At 45.2% G+C, this 13,881-nt stretch overlaps 1 protein-coding gene across 16 annotated transcripts in view; it reads left to right on the forward strand.

Annotated features, from left to right (window-relative positions):
• FARP1 (FERM, ARH/RhoGEF and pleckstrin domain protein 1) overlaps positions 1-13,881 on the forward strand; it is a 321,357-nt gene that overhangs the window by 55,918 nt on the left and 251,558 nt on the right. The window lies entirely within an intron of this gene.

A 13,881-nucleotide genomic window follows, 5' to 3' on the forward strand; every position in this document is an offset into this window, starting at 1 on the left:
AACAATCATCTCTGAGTTACCTCTTCTCTTGCCTGTTAGGTTTGCATCCCATAAAGACAAAACCATATTGTGCCACATTATTGCTTTGTGTTCCATATAGCGTGAAATGTAGTTGCTGAAACATAATAGGCCCTCATAAATGTTTGTTAATGGTGATGAGCCGATGATGGTGACACTTGAATGATAGGATACTTTGAACATTGGGTTTGTTATTTTCAAAGGCATTGAGTAAGCAAAGCCAGTACTTGACTCCTCACTGTGGGCCAGGCAAGGGTTGGGTGCTTTCTACAAATATTTGGAGAGGCTGACTGGTGTCAATTAGTGAGACTTTCTTTAGTGAGTGGATGAGGATGATGTGTGTTAAGTCGATAAGGTTGGCTGCAGACTAAAAAATGCGCCTCTGTTTGCATTGCAGGGACCTTGTTAGTGTGGGAATTCAGAGGGCTGGAGGCTGGTGGCCATCTTCCTTACATTTAATTTATCCTGACCTTTTACTTTGAGGTAGAATGAGGGGTGAGCTAAAGTTTAAAGTTTATACTCAGAATCATTGAGAATTGACATCATTAGAATGGGAATGAGTGGAGATTTTTTTCTGTTTTTTTCTGGAGCTAAAAGAGCCTGCTTTTCTGGTAATTTTCACCTCCTGTTCTACACATTTTTGTCTTTGCATACCTGTTTAATGGAGGATATGTGCTCTACTGAATCAGTGAAAGTGCAAGGCAAAGTACTGACTTAGATAATTTTTTTTTAAGACAGAGTCTCACTGTGTTGCCAGGTGCCAGGCTGGAGTGCAGTGGCACGATCTCGGCTCACTGCAACCTCCGCCTGCTGGGTTTAAGCAATTCTGCCTCAGCCTCCCAAGTAGCTGGGACTATAGGTGCGTGCAACCATGCCCAGCTAATTTTTGTATTTTTAGTAGAGATGGGGTTTCACCATGTTGGCCAGGATGGTCTCGATCTCTTGACCTTGTGATTCGCCTGCCTTGGCCTCCCAAAGTGCTGGGATTACAGGCATGAGCCACCGCACCTGGCCGACTTAGATCATTTTTAGAACAAGGTTGGGGTAAAAATTAAAAATTGATTGCAAGGGCATGGCACTTTTTCTTGCGAGGAGCTGTTGAAAAAAGCAGGCCTTCACCACCTTTGGCACACGTGTGAAACATGGCAGAGTGTCCCTCTGTTCCTGGGGAACTTACCTAACCAAGTAAGTGCTTTCCGGTGGTCTCACAACCGTCATTTTAGCTAATCTTCATTGAGACCCTTAGAAGTGGAGCTGGAGTATGATTCTCAGACCAGAGCCTGCATCAGAATCACCTGGAATGCAGCCTCCACCTGCTTTTGATTCAGTGGGGCTGGGCTGAGCTGAATTTATATTTCTAAGGCGCTCCCAGGTGATGCGGATGCTGATTTGTGGGCACATTTTCAGAAGCGCTGCAGTAGAGAGTAGGCTTTCTCTCCATCTTTTAGGTAAGGAGAGTGACTTCTGGGGCGGATGAATGACTAGCCTGATGTCCTCACAGTTCCTAAGTGGAGCCTAGGGCTGTCTCTTGCACTTAGACAAAGAAAGAGATGTCAGACTCCCAGGTAAGGGAGATCCCTGCTCTCCGAAAAGAGGAGAAAGGCCTGGAAAGCACGGGAAGTAGAATCTAAATGAAAACAAAACCCCAGGGAAGGTGGAGTGAGTCCCCCCCTCCCCCGAAAGACTGAATCAGGAAAGGCTTTCTCGGGGAGGTGACACTGGGGCTGGCTAGAGAAGAGAGCAGTGGTTTTTTTTTTTTTTTTGGATATAAGTGTTTTATTTTATTTCCCCAGTCTTTTATCTTTTTAAAATTGAGATTCAGGCCAGGCATGGTGGCTCATGCCTGTAATCCCAACACTTTGGCGGGGCTGAGGCAGGTGGATTACCTGAGGTTGGGAATCCCTGACCAGTCTCACCAACATGGAGAAACGTCATCTCTACTAAAAATACAAAATGAGCTGGGCCTGATGGTGCATGCCTGTAATCCCAGCTACTCGGGAGGCTGAGGCAGGAGGAGAATCGCTGGAACCTGGGAGGAGGAGGTTTCAGTGAGCCAAGATTGCGCCATTGCACTCCAGCCTGGATAACAAGAGTGAGACTCTGTCTTAAAAAACAAAACAAAACAAAACAGATTCATAGTTATATATAATTTTGCGGTACATGTGATATTTTGATATATGTATACAATGTATAATTACGAAATCAGGTTAATTGGGATAGCCGTTGCCTCTTTTCTTTGTATTCAGGACATTCCAATTGTCTTCTAGGTATTTTTAAATAGACAACACATTATTGTTAACTGTAATTTCCCTGCTGTATTTTTGTACCCATTAGCCAACTCAAAGAGGGTGTTTTAGCAGGAAGAAACAAAACAGCAGGCTGTGCATGGCAGCTCACGCTTGTAATCCCAGCACTTTGGGAAGCTAAGGTGAGCGGATCCCTTGAGTCTGGGAGTTCAAGACAGGCCTGGCTAACATAACAAGACTGTTGCTACAAAAACTAAAAACCTAGGTAGGTGTGGTGGCAGGTCCCCTGCAGCCCAGCTACTCAGGAGGCTGAATGGGGGAGGAACGCTTGAGCCTAGGAGTTAGAGGTTACAGTGAGCAGTGAGCTGAGATTGTGCCACTGCACTATAGCCTGGGTGACAGAGTGAGACCCTGCCTAAAAAAAAAAAAAAAAAAAGAAAACAGAACAGCAAAAACTTAGTGCCAGGAAGATACAAGAGTGCCAAACAGCAGAGTTGAGTTGGATTAGAAGGTGGTTTAGTTGAAAGGACAGGCATCATGGCAGGTGGTTGAAATGCCATGCTGGGAATTTTTACATTTAACTTGGTATTGAGTGGACTCAGGTGTCTGAGTGAAAAAGAGATAGGGTTAGAACTTGACATTTGAAATAACCCCTAAGAAAATGATAAAGAGGAGAAAATTTCTCTTTTGTCCTGAGTTTTCATTATTTTCCAGAGACTTGTTAAGATTAATTAAGTTTAAATCAAGTTTTTTATTTAAAAAATTTTGTTAAAAAATCTGGTTGCCAAGAAGGGACAGTGAAGCAATAATCTTTAGTTCTGCAGTTAATTCTCATGTCCTTGCTTTGCTGTAGAAATAGGAACACCCCACTTGTAGACAGTTAATAGCCAGGTCTCCTTTTCCCAAACGATCAAACAGGCCTCAAAGCTCCTCCTGCTTAAAGTGTCTGGTTGATGTAAAACAGTTGATCTGGAGTTGTTTCTCTCTCTCGCAGACTTTTTGGAAATAAGCAAATCTATCCACATAGACAGCTGTTTTTGAACTTTCTCAAAACTCCTCCTCTAACTCCTTGGCAGAAGTCAAACTGAGCTGCTTTGCTCTTGAGGAGGGTCAGGCTGGCAGCCTGGATTCTAGCTTATCTCTAGCCGGTCTTCTCCTGGGACCAGCTCCTGGCCTGAGGCTCCCCAGGGACAGAGGCACAAGGGGGCTTTGTGGCAGTTTCCTGCTCCTGAGAGCAGAGCCAGATGCATGGAGCTGTTGGAGATTGATCACACGCCCTTTGCCCTTTGCTCTCCTGGGTGTCTGACACTTGACTTTTGGCCCCACTGAAAGGCACATGCACATTCCTTTGCTCTCAACATGGGGTACAGACATGCTTGGGGGCCCCAGAACCCAGCCTTTTGGCTTCCTGCAGCTCTACCACTGAGGCGGCTTCTTTGAATAACAGGTTTCTATGCATTTTTCTTAACCTGGAATTTTTCAGTTGCTTGCGGTTAAAACTGGAAGAGAGGAAACAAACTCTTGTGAAAAGTTCCTCTTCATCTGCCCGGCTTCATTGATGGTAGTTCTTCACTGTGATTTCATCTCATTCAATTTATGCTCTCAGAGGGGCAGGAGTAGTTGGTAGAAATGTGTGCTTTTAGTATATTAAAAATTGTTTAATTCTTAAACATATCCTTCTTAATTACAATTACTTTTTTCCTTCTTTTTTCTAAGAGACAGGGTCTTGCTCTGTTGCCCAGGTTGGAGTGCAGTGTTACAATCATGGCTCACTGCAGCCTCAAACTTCTGTGCTCAGGTGATCCTCTTGCCTCAGCATTGCAAGTAGCTGGGACTATGGGTTCTCACCACCATGCCTGGGTGATTTCTGCATTTTTTTCATAGGGATGGGGTTTTGCTGTGTCGCCCAGGCTGATCTCAAACTGCTGGCCTCAAGTGATCCTCCTGCCTCAGCCTCCCAAAGTGTTGGGATTGGAGGCATAAGCCACCACCCCTGGCCCAAATTACTTCTTAATTCAACATATAGGTATACGGTACAAAACTAAAAAGGTCTGAAAGAGCATCTGATGAAACGCCAGTCCCCAGCCATCCTCGCTTTTCTTCCAGGCCAGGCTGGCTGCCTCATTGGAGTCTGCTTTCCTTCCAGTTACTTCCCTCTCCTTCCAGAGATTTTCTTTGTGTTCACGGGAATATTTGTGGATACATAGACGTTTTTGGCTTTGTTGAGGTGTAATCACAAATCATAACTTTGACCTGTTTCAGGTGTACAAGTCAGAGGATTTTAGTAAATTTACGGAGTTGTGTGACCATCGCCACGGTCCAGTTTTAGAACATGTCCATCTCCCCCAAGACACCCCGATTCCTTGTGTCCTTTGCTGTTGATCCTGGCTCCTAATCCCGGCCCCAGGCAGCTTCTTTCTGGATATTTGTCCTCCTGATAAAGCCTTTGCTGGATATTACATTTAACAGGATCATAGGTTTATGCTGTCTTTTGCATGTGGCTCTTGTCGCTAAGCAGAATGTTTTCGAGGTTCATCTGTGTGGTGTGTGTCAGCATTTTGTGTGTCTCTGTGGCAGAACAGTGCTCCCTGGTATGGGTATATCGCATTTTGTTTATTTACTCACCAGTCGATGACTATTTGGGTTATTGGATTATCCACTTGTTCGCTGTATTTTTCGCTGTGGACATCTGCATGTACGTCTGTGTAGACATATGTTTTCATTTGTCCTGGGAAGATACCTAGGAGTGGAATCGTGGGGTCGCCAGGAGAAGGGTGTGCTGAGTTCTATGCCAAACTTATGATTCAGTTTTTAAGAAACTGCCAAAATGCTTTTTAAAGTGTTTGCAGCATTTTATATTCCTTCCAGCAACCAGCAATGTGAGTTTCAGATTTTCCACGTTCTTGAGAGCTTGTTTGAAGGTTCTAACAGGGGAGCCCAGCTACTTGTATACCCTTGACCGAAGACCGGTCCTCCTCTGTTGGGGGTGGTTGTCCTCATTGACCAAGCACACAGCTTTGGGAGGGACACACGTGGAGTGGTGAGGGAGGAAGGGGACACGCGCCTAGCCAGCCAGGTCAGCCAAATCAACCCTGGCAGTCACCCCCAGCCAAATGAACTCTGACAATTGGTGGGGTGACAGATGTTGCAGTCAGATCACCCTCACATCCAGATTTTCCACATTCTTGATAACACTTATTACTGTCTGTCTTTTTTGTTGTAGTCATTACAGTAGGTGTGAAATACCTTACTGTGGGTGTAACTTTGCATTTTCTAATGATTAGTGATGTTGAGTATCTTTTCATGTGCTTAACCATCTTTATGTCTTGGAGCTTTCAAAATCTTCCTATTATCAGTTTTAAAACATGAAGTACTAGCTAACTTGCCGTGCCTCTTACCATTTCTACTCCTTTCCCTGCCAGTTTTTTAGCTGCATTATTTCTATGTTGTCAGGAATTATATAATATTCTATAGCTATTAGAATTATTTTCCCTCTTAAAGTATAAATGGATGTAAAGTTTACTAATCATTGTTTCTCATTCTTTCGCCACTTACCTCTTGTTTAGCTGCAGTTTATCCTTCAGTCGTTTTTTCCAGAAGGGCTTAGCTAATGTTCTTCTGAATTCTCACCTGTTTAAAATATTTGGTTATTGGCTGCACCTGGTGGCTTATGCCTGTAGTCCCAGCACTTTCTTTAGGAGGCCAAGGCAGGAGGAACATAGCAAGACTCTGTACATATTAACTGGGGGTGCTGGTGCATATCTGTAGTCTCAGCCACTTGGGAGGCTGAGGAAGGAGGATCGCTTGAGCCCAGGAGCTTGAGGTTACTGTGAGCTGTGATCATGCCACTGCACTCTAGCCTAGGTGACAGTGAGACCTTATCTAAAAAAAAAAAAAAAAAAAAAAGGCTATTATATTTGAATGAAAGTTTGCTTGTAATTAAAGTTTTGATTCTGTTATATTTCTTTGAGGATTTCTTTTGGCATTTAAGCCTTGAATGCTGCTGTGGATGAATCTAAAATTTTTCCCCTCATATTTTATTTGAACTTTTTCGTCCAGATGATTCCTTCCTAAACTTTGAAGACCAGTAATGACTCAGGAAATGTGTCATCCAATTATCTTTGTGGTGATCATTTTATGGCAGTTATCCCTGGAATTGGATATCTTAATTTATTATGGACAAGTACCTTTAATTTCTAAAATGTTTTCCCGAATTGTGCGTTAAACGTTTTTTCTTGTTCCATTCGTCCATTTGTGTTTCTTTAGGGATACCAATTATGGGTATGTTGGATCATCTCTCTTTGTCTTCCATATCTATCAGTTCTGTGTGTTTTAAGTCTATTGCTTGCTTTTCTCAATGTTTCCCATCAGGTCGCTCATATTTTCACCAGTGCATATTTCCTTTTAGCTGCTTCCTGTTTGGCCTGTATTTTGGTAATATTTTCTTCTTCTTCTTCTTCTTTTTTTTTTTTTTTTGAGACGGAGTTTCGCTGTTGTTATCCAGGCTGGAGTGCAATGGCGCGATCTCAGCTCACCGCAACCTCCGCCTCCTGAGTTCAGGCAATTCTCCTGCCTCAGCCTCCCGAGTAGCTGGGATTACAGGCACGCGCCACCATGCCCAGCTAATTTTTTGTATTTTAAGTAGAGATGGGGTTTCACCACGTTGAGCAGGATGGTCTCAATCTCTTGACCTCATGATCCACCCGCCTCAGCCCTCCTGAGGTCTGCCACCCTCATTTTTTATTTCCTGCTAATGTCTTCCCATAGCTTCCCTGAAGTCTTGTAAATCCTTTTATGTTTTTGTCTCTGGACTCAGTAATTTCATGAAGCTTTATTAATTCATAACAATATGTTTGGACAAAGCTTTAATCTGTTGCATGTAACAGTTCTTTGGATGTTCATCTGTCATTTTTCTTTTTTCTCGCAGCATCTTTGTAAAGGTTTTTGCTTCTTTGTTTTTTCATTAGTAGGTATGAAGTAGCTCTTTGCAGGAGCCTCAGCAGGCCAGCAGACAGAGCCATGTCCCCTGCTAATTGGAATTTTCATGACTTGAGGGTGTGTGTGTGTTTGCATGTGTGTAATGCTTTCAACCTTTGCTATTCCCTTACTTGCTGAAACTTTGCTGGTGAACCTTAGTGGTATGTCTAATGCAGTCTGTTTTTTTCATCTGGCCTCAGCAACAGACTGCTTTCTACAAATATGGCTTGCCTGTATGCTTTCTCATTTCATATCAATCACACTGTGCCGGGGAAGCAGATTACTGTGAATCTGCATATCTGTCCCTGTTATTCCAAGAAAGTTGTGACTGGTTTGTTGCTTATTTGGGGAAATGAGGCTATGCCATTTTTACCTGAGATCTGTAGCCTCTCTAAGCGTTGTCTTTCGCTTCTTTCTGACCTTCACTGCAACTTGGCACCTCTTTCTTACATTTTATGGTTTGGGGCTGCAGATGTCTTCTAGTTTCCTCAGGGATGAAATTTGCATTTTTTAGTGTCCTGCTTATTGCTTTTGGGTGAATTCCAAGAGGAAGTCCTTGTAAGTCAGGATACTCTGACAACTCTAGTTTTTTATCTTTTCTCTGGCAGTTAAAAATCTTGTGATTTTTTGTCATTACTTTTTAAAGTAACTTTTCAAACGGAGCTAACTAACAAAGTAGTTTTGCAAGCAGCTCTTAACTTTAAGGTCTGGAATCGTCACTTGAGTAATGAGGTATCACAAGGAAAGAAATAGTAGTCTTTATTTTGACTAGTCAAAAAATTCAGGAGCCAGAGGAAGTTAATGGAGATAAATTCAGAATAGAGCATAGGTTCATATTTATACACTAGAAGCCTTTAGTTTTGTTGGACTTGTTTACCTGGAAGACGGCATTACGTTACTGGTCTTACTGGTTTTGATGTCAAACATCAATTGTGGTTCCCCATTTATGACTTGCCGGTGTTCCTGAGATGTTTCTTTAGCATTCTCAGGATGCTCAACTCAAAACTCTTGGCTACATTTACGGTTGAATTAAACAGACCTTTCATGTACAGCAGCAGTCTGCATGCAAGTATGACAACAAAAAGAAAGCATGGCATACTTTGTGGAAGCATCAATATCCAGAAGTAGAAATAACCTAGACGTGAAATCATTTAAGAACTAAAGAGAAAGGAAGTTAAGCTACCAAAGAGCTGTTAATGACTAACTCAATTAAATTTTTAAATGCCAATGTACTAGAAATTAGAATATATATTTATTTGGGGATCTTAGGCAACAGGGAGAGAAAGGATTTAGTTCAGAGGATGAGGGGTCTTACTTTTTGCTTAGAGGTAGGACCAGGAGAAAATATTTTCAGGGAGGGTCTGGGCACCTTTAGGCTGGGCTGAGGTGGGACAGTAGACCCCTTCCTTCCTGCCATCATCCACTCCCTGGATGGGCATGAACACCATAGCGAGGCCCGTGCCTGCTTGACTCAGAGTGAAGCCCAGCTGAGGCCCAGTGTGAGTGACCATGCACAGGGCCTGTCTGTGCTGCGCAAGTGCAGGGAAGGGGAGGGGGGCGGGGAGGGAAAAGGAGTGGGGGGCCACATCTCAGTAGGAAAAAGTACACGGAGGGGCTGGGAGTGGGGAAGGCCAACTTGACTGATGGCATAGTTTTCTCTGGAGATTGCATTTATTTTTAACTATGAGACAGTGAACAGAAAACATATATGGAATAGAAGTAATTTTGCCTGGCTTTAAAGATTATTTTGGACACAGCTGACATCATAATTAATATACTGCTCCCCCACCCCCTACACACACACACACACACACACACACACACACACACACACACGCGCGTGCTCTCTCTCTCTCTCTCCCCCCCCCTCCTTCTGTCCCCCCCCCCCTCCCCCCCAGCTAGGATCTGTTTTCCATTTCTGTGAAGGCACTAGCTGGGATCCTAGATTAACCAGGGTTGGTCTCATCCCTCAAGACTAGTGAGTGAATAAACCAAAGTAGAGATCACACAACCAAACACATTAGAAGTAGATGCTTAGAAAAAGCTTCTATGAGGTAGAAATGAGAAAGACACTCAGATAACAGACCTGTGGAATCAGGCATTCAAAAAGGAAGGGCTGGCGTGGTGGATCACCATAATCCCAGCACTTTGGGAGGCTGAGGCGGGCGGATCATTTGAAGTCAGGAGTTTCATACCAGCCTAGCCAACATGGTGAAACACCATCTCTACTTAAAAACAAAACAAAACAAAAAACAACAAACTGGGCATGGCGGTGAGCACCTGTAACCCCAGCTACTGAGGATGCTGAGGCAGGAGAATTGCTTGAACCTGGGAGGCAGAGGTTGCAGTGAGCCAAGATCACTCCGTTGTACTCCAGCCTGGGCAACAGAGTGAGACTCCATTAAAATAAACAGTTCTCAGACCCTCACTGCATATGTCATCTGGTAACTTCAGTGTTCTGAGACAGACAGTGCTAGTTCCAGAAGCATTGCCTGGCTTAGAGCCCCGTGTTCCCAGACGACACAAGGAGTGAGTAAACCCTTCCCAAGGCTTTGATGGACAGTAGATGAGGAAGGCGGGTGTGGGAGAAACAAGGAGTGAATTGTGTCTCCTAGTCCGTGATCCGGCCTTTACCCTGTTCGATTGAAGGACACACCCTTTTAGGCCCTGATGATTTGGAATGCCATGGATGTGACCCCAGAGTTTCCGATTTGCTGACCTCAGGGCCAGCCCTCCAGTCTATGGCGACAGCATTAGAGGTTTCGTTGCAGGGGAAGTAAGGAATTCCTAAGAAACTTCTGGGACCTGCTCTTAAGGAAAAGGCTGAGAATGAGTTAGGCAAGGAAACTCTACAGATGAGATTTGCAAACCGGATGGTTTTGCTGAAGAGAAGGCTTTCAAACCTTCCTGAGTTCTAAAGCAATGGGAGAAGTTTCCAGGTGAAGAAAGAGGGCAAAGCGCTCAGCCACGCATGGAGACCTGGAGCCAGACAGAAGCAGTGGGAGGGGAGGGAGAAGCCGAGGGTGTCAGGAGATAGCCTATCTGGGGAGGAAAGATTGTTTTGCTTTTAGGAAAATAACTTTGCTGGCCAGGCATGGTGTCTCACACCTGTAATCCCAGCACTTTGGGAGGCTGAGATGGGTGGATCACTTGAGGTCAGGAGTTCAAGACCAACCTGCCCAACATGATGAAACCCCATCTCTACTAAAAATACAAAAATTAGATGAGCATGGTGGTGGGCACCTGTGATCCCAGCTACTCGGGATGCTGAGGCAGGAGAACTGCTTGAACCTGGGAGGAGGAGTTGCAGTGAACCAAGATAGCGCCATTGCATTCCAGCCTGGGAAACTGAGGGAAACTGTTTCACAAACAAACAAACAAACAAACAAACAAAAAACTGGATGTGGTGATGGGGTGATGCATGCCTGTAATCCCAGCTACTTGGGAGGCTGAGGCAGGAGAACTGCTTGAACCCTGGGAGTTGGAGGTTGCAGTGAGCTGAGATCGTGAGACTCTGTCTCAAATACATACATACATGCATACATACATACATACATACATACATACGTTGTTGATACTATGCACAATGTGTAGAATTTTAGAATAGCTTCTTGGGAAAGGGGAAATAGTTGGAAAGAAATGAAGGGTGACTTTCTCAAGTGTGAGTGAGATGCACCCACAGTGTTGCTCCTTGCACCCCAGGTAGCTCTGTGGTGCCCCTTCTGTGGCTCCTTTGTCCAGAAGTGCCCCTGGGGGGTCTCTCTTTCCCGTCTCCTCTTTCTTCATTGACCCTCACCATTGGGCCTGGCGGTTCATTTTGCTTTTTTGGTTACACATTCACTCCCTTTCATTCGTTTGTGTGGCTTTCACGCTGAACCCATAGCCCAGATCCAGCTCCAGCTCCCGGACAGGACAGCCCACAGGATGTCCTTTTATGACCCTATGGAGTGTTCCAGAGCACACTCACTCCTCCCCCCACCGCCTCCCTTCTGCCCTCATTTCACACTTTCCGATCGTCGTTGCACTTTGACCCCTCCTCTTGGTAGCTAACCATGTGTAACACTGGTTAGTTTTTCCACAAAGGTAGATTTTATAGCTTCACCCTTTGATTTCCATTGTGGCCGTCCAGATTGGCATCTCAAGCATGAACTGTCGCAGTGGATTCGTGACTGGATGCCACCGCCTCTGCCCTCCCAGGTCTGTCTCTTCAGTTGTGTGTAGTACCATCCTCAAGTTCATTTGTTTGAAATTGCTGTTGTTGTGTTGTTATTCTTCCCCTGGTGGCTCCTGCTTTCTACAGGGTAAAGACCATATTTTTCAGCCATGCATTTGAAGTCCTCTAAAGGATGGGTCTCCAGACCCTGGGCCGTGGATGTGGTCTGTGGCCCATCAGGAACTGAGCCGCATGGCAGGAGATGAGCGGCAGGCATCACCGCCTGAGCTCCGCCTCCTATCAGATCAACTGCCGCGTTAGATTCTCATAGGAGCACGGACCCTGTTGTGAACTGTGCACGTGAGGGATCTAGGTTGCGCGCTCCTTATAGAATCTAATGCCTGACGATCCGTGGTGGAACCGTTTCATCCCACAACCATTGCCTCCATTTTGTTCATGGAAAAACTGTCTTCCACAACACAAGTCCCTGGTACCACGAAGGTTGGGGGTCGCTGCTCTAGAGCCTGACTTCACACCATTTATAAAATACATCTTCAACTCTCCAGCTGTGATTGTCTCTCTCCTTCCCCTGTGCCATCGTGTTTCTGTCCCGTAACTTTGTGGATGCCATTCCACTTCCCAGGAGGGCCTTTTCCTTTTCTGTCTCCTGTCTCTTTCTGAGTATTATTCAATATTCGAGGCCAAGTTGAGTTCAGTTGTCACCTTCTCCATGATAGAAGCCTTACATCCCACCCCCCACCCCTTTTTTTTGAGACAGTCTTCCTCTGTCTCCAGGCTGGAATGCAGTGGCACAATCTCAGCTCACTGCAACCTCTGCCTCCTGGGTTCGAGCCATTCTCCTGCCTCAGCCTCTAGAGTAGCTGGGACTACAGGTGCGTGCCACTACGCCCAGCTAATTTTTGTATTTTTAGTAGAGAAGAGGTTTCACCGTGTTGGCCAGGATAGTCTCGATCTCTTGACCTTTTGATCCGCCCACCTTGCCCTCCCAAAGTGCTGGGATTACAGCCGTGAGCCACCATGCTAGGCTGCCTTCCCCCTCTTTTAACTCCTTCATCTCACATGAAAATCTAATTCCCTGTGTTCTTTTGACACTTAATATGCAGCCATATATAAATATACTGGCTGAGTGGTTCAGTCATGAAGCAGCCGGTACTGACCTCCACCCTGTGTGAGGCATCGTGCCTAGGTCGGGCTGAGATGCAAAGGACATTCAAGATTGTGTTGCTTTAAGGGCATCACCGTGCCTTCTCCACACACGTGGGCTCGACCACCATGAGCACAGAGGGGATGGCAGCATGTGCTCTGCCCCAGATGCCAGCATGTGACATTGGTTTTTGTTTTTGAGACAGAGTTTTACTCTTGTCAGCCAGGCTGGAGTGCAGTGGTGTGATCTTGGGTCACTGTAACCTGCTCCTCCTGGGTTCAAGTGATTCTCCTGCCTCAGCCTCTTGAGTAGCCGGGATTACAGGCACTTGCCACCACACCTGGCTAATTTTTGTAGTTTTAGTAGAGATGGGGTTTCACCTGGTTGGCCAGACTGTTCAGGAATTCCTGACCTCAGCTGATTCACCCACCTTGGCCTCCCAAACTGCTGGGATTACAGGCATGAGCCACCACACCTGGCTGGGAGGTGCCATTTGAATTGAGACTTAAAGGAGTGGTAAAAGTTTCCAGGTAAAGAAAGAGGACAAAAGCACTCAGCCACAGCGAGTCATGCACGTGGAGACCAGAGCCGGACAGGGGCCGCGGGAGGGGAGGGAGGAGCTGAGGGTGTCAGAGACAAGAGCGGACTATCCCTGGGGGAAGGGTGATTGTTTGGTTTTTAGGAGAATGGCTTTGTCGATACTGTAGCATAGTGTGTAGAATGGCTTCTCAGGAAAGGGATGGAAAGAAAAGAATTTTTAGGTGGTTATTGTAATAGAAATAAGCACTAGAAACCAAGAAAAATGGCCCTACTTTCTGTTGCCTCTGTCTGTGTGAGTGTGTTTGTTTCCTCAACCAGATTATAAGCACGAGCTCTGCGTGCATGTTTTTCCTGTTTGTCTTTAGAATAGCCACAGTACTTAGCATGTAACTGTCTCCATAAAAGATGATTAATGGATGCTAATGATATGGCTTAGGCACTGTTTCTCATCTTCCCACCAGACTCCAATGTGTGAAAAGTAGTGCCTAGCTCATTGTAGGCAATGAATAAATAAGAACAGACTGTAAAACGAGAAAGGAATAAAATATGCCACAGTATGCAAAATTATTCAAAAGAATAAAGTATACAAAAAGTATTTGCATGTCTTGAGTGCTTAAAGGTGACTTTGTGAGTGAGTGAAGCGACATCTCCCCCCTGTGTGAATTTTGTGCAGGGGAGGGAGCCCCCTGCCTACCCAGGGAAATTCCTGTGACCAAGGGGAGAAGCTGGCACACAGCTTGGGCGGTGTCAGGGAGTCTCCTGTTCTGATGCGTTTTTCTTTC

The sequence above is a fragment of the Callithrix jacchus genome, chromosome 1 (assembly GCF_049354715.1).
Source record: "Callithrix jacchus isolate 240 chromosome 1, calJac240_pri, whole genome shotgun sequence".
NCBI classification, from domain to species: domain Eukaryota; kingdom Metazoa; phylum Chordata; class Mammalia; order Primates; family Cebidae; genus Callithrix; species Callithrix jacchus.